Here is an 8,898-nt window from a genome sequence, read left to right on the forward strand (position 1 = left end):
CAAAAATTAAATAAGTAAGTTCTCCTGACTACCTAAAAGCCCACATCTGCAGCTGCAATCAAGGGAAAAAAGAGAGAGAGAGAGGCGGGGCTACACAAAACATATCCTCCCTACTTAGCACATTAAGTGAAAAGGAACATGGAATGCTGGGAGAGACTCCTAGGGAGCAGATTCTAATTACACAGTCTTAAAGCACAAAAGGTAATAACATATATCAGGCATGGAGCCATCTTTATTTCACAGAATGCAGAAAATCTATAAAGGATTCATGGGAGCCCACACAATGGCTCCCTCCTGCTCCAGTGAAACTCACCATCCTCTCAAGGATATGTATAGCCCCCCCCCCCTCATATTACTATCAGTGGATTAGATTTCTCTTAGAAGAAAAATAAATTTGGAGTTGCTAAAGAGATAACCCCCCATATTCCAGTGAGTTCCACTTTCTACTTCAGTGATAAATATAGTCCTTTAGCTTTATAATAACACTATCCTAAAGTCCAGAGTTCCCTCAGATGGAGAAAAAAAAAACTAACTAACTTGGAATTTCTAGAAAGTAATTCTATTCCCAATGAACCTGTACTGCCCCAATAATTCATGGTAACTGAAAAGAATCATTTGTTCACCTATATCATGCTTCAAGCCCTTGGTACAAAAGGACTTCAGTCATAATCCCTATATCTTCTGGCAAGGCTGGAGCTGCCCAGAACTCCCTTTTCTCTCCTCTCTAGGAGGTCATGGTTTAGTAATACACACCATTTGGCCAAGTAACCCCCCTCTCACAGGGCTACCTAGTTGAAAGCATATACAACTGATATTGTCTTCCACTGCCTCTCTAGGTCTGTATTCAGGAACCATTACTAGGTCAACATTTCTCTACTTCCTTCTCTATTTTTCTCTATTTCTCTACTCATTTTCTACAATTATTAAGCCAAGAGACATCATCTCTGAAGCTGGGGGGAGGGGGTCAGGTTTCAGTCCCTGAAAGGTCTTACCAATGTGCAAGCGTGGACCAAAGTTGGTCCTCAAATCTCTAATATGCTCAGTTCTCTCTAGACCTCTCCGAAAAAGGAAAAAGATACAAAAGTTATATTTTGCAATGAAAACTCCTTTTTCTAAGCCCATCACAAGGGGGTGGACATAATCTACAATAGTCCAAACCAACCTATTCATCCCCTATCACTGATCACTCATCATCTACATATTAGGAATGAGTCTATGGTCTTTTCAATATCCTTTATAGGAAGAGGCAATCAAAGCTCCAAATAAAATAAAAGGTTACTTCCCAATAAGCTCATCAAGTTGATCAAGAAATTTCCCCCATTGACCCCTTATTCTCTCAATTTAATTCAATTCAACAAGCCTTTAGAAAGTAGATATTAGTGCAAAACATTATGACAAAATTTTCCAATGGTACCATTCTCAAGAAGCTTACATTTTTTAGATAAGAAAAAGCTTCTTATTTTCTGTTGAGGCACTCGTTCAGATTCCCTAAAGACACTTTTGTCTACATATTTCATTTCTCTTTTTTGTGGACTAAAAATGAAAACTTGCTTTATCATAGACTCTTCTGAAACAAAAGGTTGCCATTAATTGCTCTGGAGAGCTGAAATTTAGGACAGGTTTGTTGAAAGATATGAAACTCTCTTACCTCTGTGTGTACTTAATGTATATTTGTTTAAAACAGCTAAACAGGAATTCAGCAAGCTTAAAGAAACCAAGTGTACCATCTTACGGAATAAGAAGAACAGAGTTCTTGTATTAGTAGAAGAAAAAGGAAAGGAAAAGGCTGTATTTGAGGAGATACCTGATAAAGAAATTCCAAGTATGTTTTTATTTTTATTTGAACAACCAATGTAAAAATCGGAGACTTATAGAATTGGAAACAACTTTCGAGATCTTATTCTCACTTTCTGGAGGAGAAAAATCCTTCCTTAGAAAATATTGTACAAAGTCAAGGATCATATAACTAGCAGAACTGGGATTGAAAATCTACATATGCTGAGACTCTTGGATAAATGATCTCTTCACTATCTAACTGCTCCCCTTTTTCCCCTTTGTTCCAAGTCACCATTTACTTCTCTTGGCCTTGCTAGCCTTAAGCCTAAAAAGAAGTGAGAATTTAGCTCAACTCCCTTAATAACAGACCACAAAAGAGAACATCCATTTCTGTGGTTATTATGGTAGATTTTGATTACTGAGCGAGCACACTGCACATAAATCAGTCCTTATCTACTGTAAAGGAAAAACAGTTGTAATCTGATCCACCATATATCCTTAGTATGGATTCCCATTTGCCAAATAGAACTCTTTGCAATAATGAAATCAATTAAGTCAAAGTACAGTTGTGTTCCTATATTCACTGATTTGGTATCCACTGATTCAGTTACCTATGGTTAACCATGAGGGGTGGGGGGGGGGGAAGGAGAGTGAAAAATTGGGAAAATTCAAGAAAATAAAAAAATGGGGCCAAGGAGGTAGCACAGTAGAAATAGAACCATAACTAGAGCCAGGAGGACTTGGGTTCAAATTTGACTTCAGACACTTTCTAGCTTTTTTAAAAGAAAGGGAAAAAAATTAATAGTTTTTAAAAAAGAAAATAAAAAAATAAATAGTTCACAAGTTTCAAACTGCCCAACAAACAAGTACAGGCTGTAATATGGTGAAGACCACTACTGTCATGGCACTCCATCTCTAAAAGGTCCACCATCACTGCCCTATTGAAACTTTTTTATATCTTTTTTTTTAATACTTACCTTCTGTCTTAGAATCAATACTAAGTATCAGTTCCAAAGCAGAAGAATGGGATTAAGTGGGGTTAAGTGACTTTCGCAGGGTCATACAAACTAGCAAGCGTCTGAGCCCCGGTTTGAACCCAGGACCTCCCATCTCCAGGCCTGGCACAATATTCACTGAGCCATCTAGCTGCCCCAACATTTTTATGTCTTAATTATGTTATCAAAGATAACCACTATCCCTCTGAACTTTGAGGCATCAAGGTAGAAAGAGTTCTCTCATCCAGGAGTTCCCTATCCCAATGAATTCACAAAGCCAATTCCTCTGCTAATCCTAGCCCCTCCTACCTCCCCAAATCAGTATAATTTGGAATGACTTCTAAGTGAACCCTAATTCCTAGCTATCTCTGCTTTCCTAAGTGCTGAAAAAAACTAAGCCATTAGATGATTTTGTTGGAGAACAGATGCCAAGCTTACCAGACTGTTGTTTCCAGAATATGCCTTTATCCCAGATCTCAAAGTCAGCTTATTAATTTGAACAAATCACACAAAAATCAGTATTTTTATAGTCCCTTCTGTGACTATACCTTAAAGATTATCTTTTTTAAAACCTTTAAAAAGCTGCAAAAGATTCTTCAGAAGAGAGCTCTAACTCATATGTGTTTATCCGCAGAAAATGCACCTCGGACTCAATTTATAATACAATATTATAAAGAAACTGTGCCTACAGGGTTCGTTGTAGCCATCTCTGTGAAGACGGAGAAAAAGATTTACACAATGTCCTGCAAGGACAAAAAACTGCATTTTAAGGTAAGATTGAGCCTGTTTATTCTTAGTTTCATTTTTAGGAAAACCTTAGAAATAGATTATTCCTTCATGCAAAGCCCAAATTCAGTCCCTAGAGGCAAAGTAGAAAAAGGCAAAGGACCATTAAAGTAGAGAGTCATCCACAACTTTCTCAATCAGTGCACAGCATCAGCTATGTGCTATAATCATAACACAGGTCTAGACCCAGCACCTGTTCCAAAATCCAGATCATCCATAAAATTAGCCAAAACATATATCATGGAATAGGATCGCTAGAACTGAAAGGGACCTTAAAGGTCATCAAATTTAGTGTCCCACCTCCCTGTTTATTTTACAGAAGAAAAAACTGAGACCCAGAGTGGTGTGAAATAACATTCCAAGATAAACAATAGAAATAGCCAGGACTTCTGACTTCACATCGAATGCTTTTGTCATCTCACCACTACTAGGGTAGCAAGCAACAGCAACCCTAGGCCAGCTCACAAAGCCCCTAGTAATGTCATTCATGGATAGACCTCAAGTTTGCTTCCCATCAATGTCAGACAGTACCCACATCCCTAAAGAACATATATGACTTTCTTACTCTGGAAAATCATAAGCATAGACCATGACCCTTTCAAGAATGAATTTCCATACATTCAATTTTTAAATTATTCACACACCCATTGTGTGCTCCAAATACCAATCAGTCAACCTACAAACATTTATTTAGCACCTACTATTTACTAGATTCAATTCTAATCACTGGAGATGCAGAAACAAAAGTCAAGATGACTGAAGATGGCTTGGGATTCAGTGGATGACTTTAACAATTTCCATGTCAGAGCTGCTTCCACTGTTTTCATGGCTATTTGTTCTCATCCAACCATTCAACCAAGGGGAGTCTTCACATGCCTATTGGTTACCCTCAACCTGGTTTAACCCACCTGCCAAGACAGTTTAGTAAGATATGGCCACTGCACATCCTACAGCTTCTTGGAGCCATGGGTAAGAACTAGATGGCAGTTGGATCCCAAAAGAGGAGAGTAGCCCTGAAAAGGGCACAGTAAGCTCTCACATCAGAGGTACTGGTCTTTTCTGGACACCTGTACTCCCCAATAGCTATGTTGCACATTGGATAGAACACTGGACCTAGTAAGGGATGCATCTTGAATTAAAATCCAATCTCAGTCAGTTACTAGCTTTGTACTCCTGAACAAGTCATGTAACCCTGCTTACCTCAATTTCCTCATCTGTAAAATAAGTTGGAGGAGGAGACAATAAATCCCTGGAGTATCTTTGCAAAATAAAAAACTCAAATGTAGTCATGAAGAGTTGGACATGAGTGAACAACAACAACAATAGCACAGAGAATAGACTACAAAGACTACATGACCTCATGCAGGTGACTCATATATATGGAGACTTTCCCTTCATATTCTAGTAGTTTCTAGTCCATGGTGATCTCTGTGAAAGAACTCTCCTCAATCAGGCTCTCTGTGGTCTAGCATAATAACATCTAGGATGTTTTCTTATTCTTTTATAGGAAGGTGAAGCCCCCCAGAAAATCAAAGACAAAGAAAAGGATGTCCTATTCTATGAAGAGAATATTAAAGGCCAAGATAAAAGGCGATTTAAATCTGTATTGTACCCAGAATACTACCTGGCGAGTAAGCCAGAAAAGAAAAATTTTAAACTGATTTTAAAGAAAGGGTGCCAAGATAAGGAAGGGTCTGCAGACTTCATTGTACAAACCTGTTCAAAAAAAGATTAATAGAATGATAGTTTTAATCTTAGAATATATCTTAAAGATAAGAGTAAATCACTGGGGTCTTAAGCCTCAAAAGGTTAAAAATTAGAGATATATTTATTCACAGAGGGATTATCTAATTGACACTTGTGGGAATATTGGTTATAAAAAACATATATTTAAGCCTATGTCTAAATTCAAGAAACTATAAGTTAGGATTAGTTTAAAATACTAGTAATGATGATGATGGAAAACTTTGAATTTGTGATTCTCTCATATATTATTATTATAAAGTATAAATGTAACAGAACAGAATTATTGTTCATAAATCCAATGAATCCAATAATATAAGCCTAAATTACAATTGAGTCATAAAGTGATTCTGAGTGCATTCCCTGAGGGAACAGTGTTCCTTATGCTAGGATTTAGTGAGTTATCAAGATTGGCTGAAGAAGATACCTTGCTACACAACACCTAATCTCTTAATAATCAAAGCCTCAACAACAGTGATACTGAGGATATTTTAATGTGGTTCATAGGTATTCACAGTCAAAGAATACATTGTCTTCTGGCTAACCTTCTTATATTTTTCAGCCTCTCCATAATTAGCTGGGCTAGTCCTCAGATGGTAGATGCACACTGACTCTAGCACTGTATTTAAAGTTATTTTTAGCCTGGTAGAACCTGCTGGCATTGCCTTTGAAAATCCATTATCTTCTATACATCTCTACTAGAGAATGAGGTCAATAACTCTTCCTCACTTAAACCCAATTGACACACAAGTCAAGATATTGCCCCATGATGCCATTGGTCCTCTTCAAAAATAAAAGACCAACTATACAACACACATCACCTCTATACACTGAGGTATCAACGCAATAGTTAAGGCAGATAGACGTGCCTTGGGTTTGCGTCCCCCAATTCTCATTGCTGTGTGATCTCTGACAAGTTCTTTAACCTTTCTGAGGCCTCAAAGAGAGGGAGAGAGACAAAGACAGACAGATATGTCTTGAGTATGTCTCCTGATTCCCATTAGCTGTATGACCATTAGCAAGTTCTTTAATCTTTCTGAGGTCTCAGAGAGAGAGAGAAAGAGAAAAAGAAACAGAGACTGAGAGACAGAGACAGGCAGAGAGATTATTGAAATAGGGTTGAGATAGAGATAAAGGTAGAAATAGCACTCACCTCATAACCTTGTGAGTTGTCTTATTACACAAAGTTGTATCATTACAAAAAAGGAATGTGAGTCCTCAGAAAAGTTAAGGAATTTGCCAGTGATCACACAGTTAATGAGAATCAGGGGATTTAAATCAAAGGCATTTAACACCCATCTGATTCCCATGCTCTTTCCACTCTAACAGCTTGCTTCTACCAAAACATCAGGCTCTTGCATATACCTCGAGTATTCATTTTAGCTCCCCCACTGGATGGTGATCCAAAATTAGTTACATAACAAACAATTGCACACATGACTTGCTTTTTGATCTGCCTAGGGATGACAAAAGCATCAAGGGATTATCTTTAAGGGAATTTCCTGAAGCATTCCACCAAGGGGACAGCTGAAGCCTTGCAAACCTTGAGAACACATTCCATATCCCTGCCAATTCCATAACTAGAACAGCTTGACCCTTCTCTCACTGCTCTCGCTATTCTGGCTTAAAGCCCTGATCAGTCCTTAATTTCCTGTATGGCACCCCACTCTTTATTTTGACGTTCCAATCTCATCATCTAGTCTACATTTGTGAACCAAACACCAAACGAATGAATTTAAGTTGCTATTTTATTTAGAAGGGAAAGGTAAAATTATATAATGGTACAGGCAAATACTAAGTAATAACAAAATTACCTGTTCAAGGATACTCTCACATTTCATTGTGAATTACTTGGTTGCTCTCCAGTAAGATTTTTTTGCTCCATCTGGTTTCCCTGGGTATGTTAGCCCAACCTTGGCATCAAGCATGCTGTTAATATGTGGCTTGAAGTCCACCACCTGTTTCCACGTTTTCTTATACCCAACACCAAGGGGCATCTGTACTTCTCACAACCCAATCCACTGGACTTGGCTCTGTCAAGCTTCCAGCTCCCTGGACTTAGACCCTTGCTAAATGTATAAGCAGTGCATCTTTGCCTTTGTGCAATTAGAAAATCACTCCAATGGTGATAGTTCCCTCTGGGCATTTCTCCCATTACACTCTAAATTATCCAAGGAAATTCCAAGGGAAAGGAACTAAAATTTGTATAAAAGTCTAAAAGAAATGTAGTGAGATACCTTTTTTTTTCACTGTGACAAAGCAGAGACAAGATTAATTCAATTATGTAAAAACTAAAAACTTTCATACCACAAATGATAAGATTAAGATAAAAAGAAAATATCCTGATAAATATGACAAATGAGTATTTGGTTCCACATTTTATAGGTAATACAATATAAGTCTGTCAGGGTAGCACCCAGTCACCAAGGTACAAAAATAGTCAAAAGATTTATAAAGACAATTAACCAAAGAAGGAGAGATAAATAACAAATTGGGGAAATGATCAAATATTAAAACAAGTTCAAATTTAAACAGTTAGGGAAGATCAGTGATAGTCCTCTCTCTTATCACGTTAAATTAACAAAGAAAGAGAGAGACAGACAGAGACTATACATTCCATTATTAGTAGAATGTGGGGAAGAATGTACATTCAAATGCTGCTGGTGGCAACATACAAGAGGGAAATCTTTTTGGAGAGCTATTGGTCAATTCACAATAAGAATCACCAGTCTGAGCTTACCCTTTGCCTTTACCCCATTACTAGGAATGTATTAGAGGGAAATTACTCAAAATACAAATCAATCTGCTTATACAGATAAGATATTTATATGAGAAAAAAAATTACCTAGAAGTCCAAAGTTTAGAGATTACCAGGAAAGGCTGGGCTATATTAATGAAATTGAGCATCCTATTAGTATTAAGAATGAAAAACATGGAGTCTATGCAGAAATTAGGAAAAGTCTATGTAAAGTCAAAACAAAATGAGATAAATCAAAATGAAATGGATGTATTTGCTTATAACTATGGGTAATCGTGATTTAAAAGTTACAAAGCACTATGCTTCATTGTTGTTGTTTCAGTGTTTGTTACCACATATTTAGTTGAATGTTCAATCCACAAAAATCTCTTCCTCCCCCCACATACACACAGACACCCCAAATCAGTAAATTCCTTGGAATTAATTTTTATTGAATTAATATGGAATGAACAGACATAGACAAGGGAAAAGAAATTGAGCAGGGATTTTTCATTATATGGCAATAAAAACTAGATCATGAGGAGAGCATTTTCTCCAGAAGGCTACTATTAAAGTCCACATATTGGGCAGCTATTATCATGGGATGTGTCAGTGAATAGAAAGTCAAGCGGTCCTGGGTTCAAATATGACCTTAGATACTTCAAAGTTGTGTGACTCTGGGCAGTCACTTAATCCCCATTGCCTAACCCTTACTGTTCTTCTGCCTTAGAACCAATACTTAGTATCAAAAAATCCACTTATGCTACCTAGAAGAGACTTTTAGCCCCCTTTTTTTATTAGATGGTGCAAATATTTATCAGAGTATTTCATTATTCTCCATGATGACAAAGAGAACCTCAT

General features: G+C 37.2%; 1 long non-coding RNA gene across 1 annotated transcript; it reads left to right on the forward strand.

Annotated features, from left to right (window-relative positions):
• The first annotated feature begins 1,491 nt into the window (after positions 1-1,491).
• On the forward strand, positions 1,492-8,442 carry LOC103101367 (uncharacterized). Its single transcript, XR_008911305.1, has 3 exons — positions 1,492-1,822; positions 3,406-3,542; positions 5,065-8,442. It is a non-coding gene; the product is annotated as an uncharacterized LOC103101367 (long non-coding RNA).
• Positions 8,443-8,898: the final 456 nt, after the last annotated feature.

The sequence above is a fragment of the Monodelphis domestica genome, chromosome 4, assembly GCF_027887165.1.
Source record: "Monodelphis domestica isolate mMonDom1 chromosome 4, mMonDom1.pri, whole genome shotgun sequence".
Taxonomy (NCBI): Eukaryota; Metazoa; Chordata; class Mammalia; order Didelphimorphia; family Didelphidae; genus Monodelphis; species Monodelphis domestica.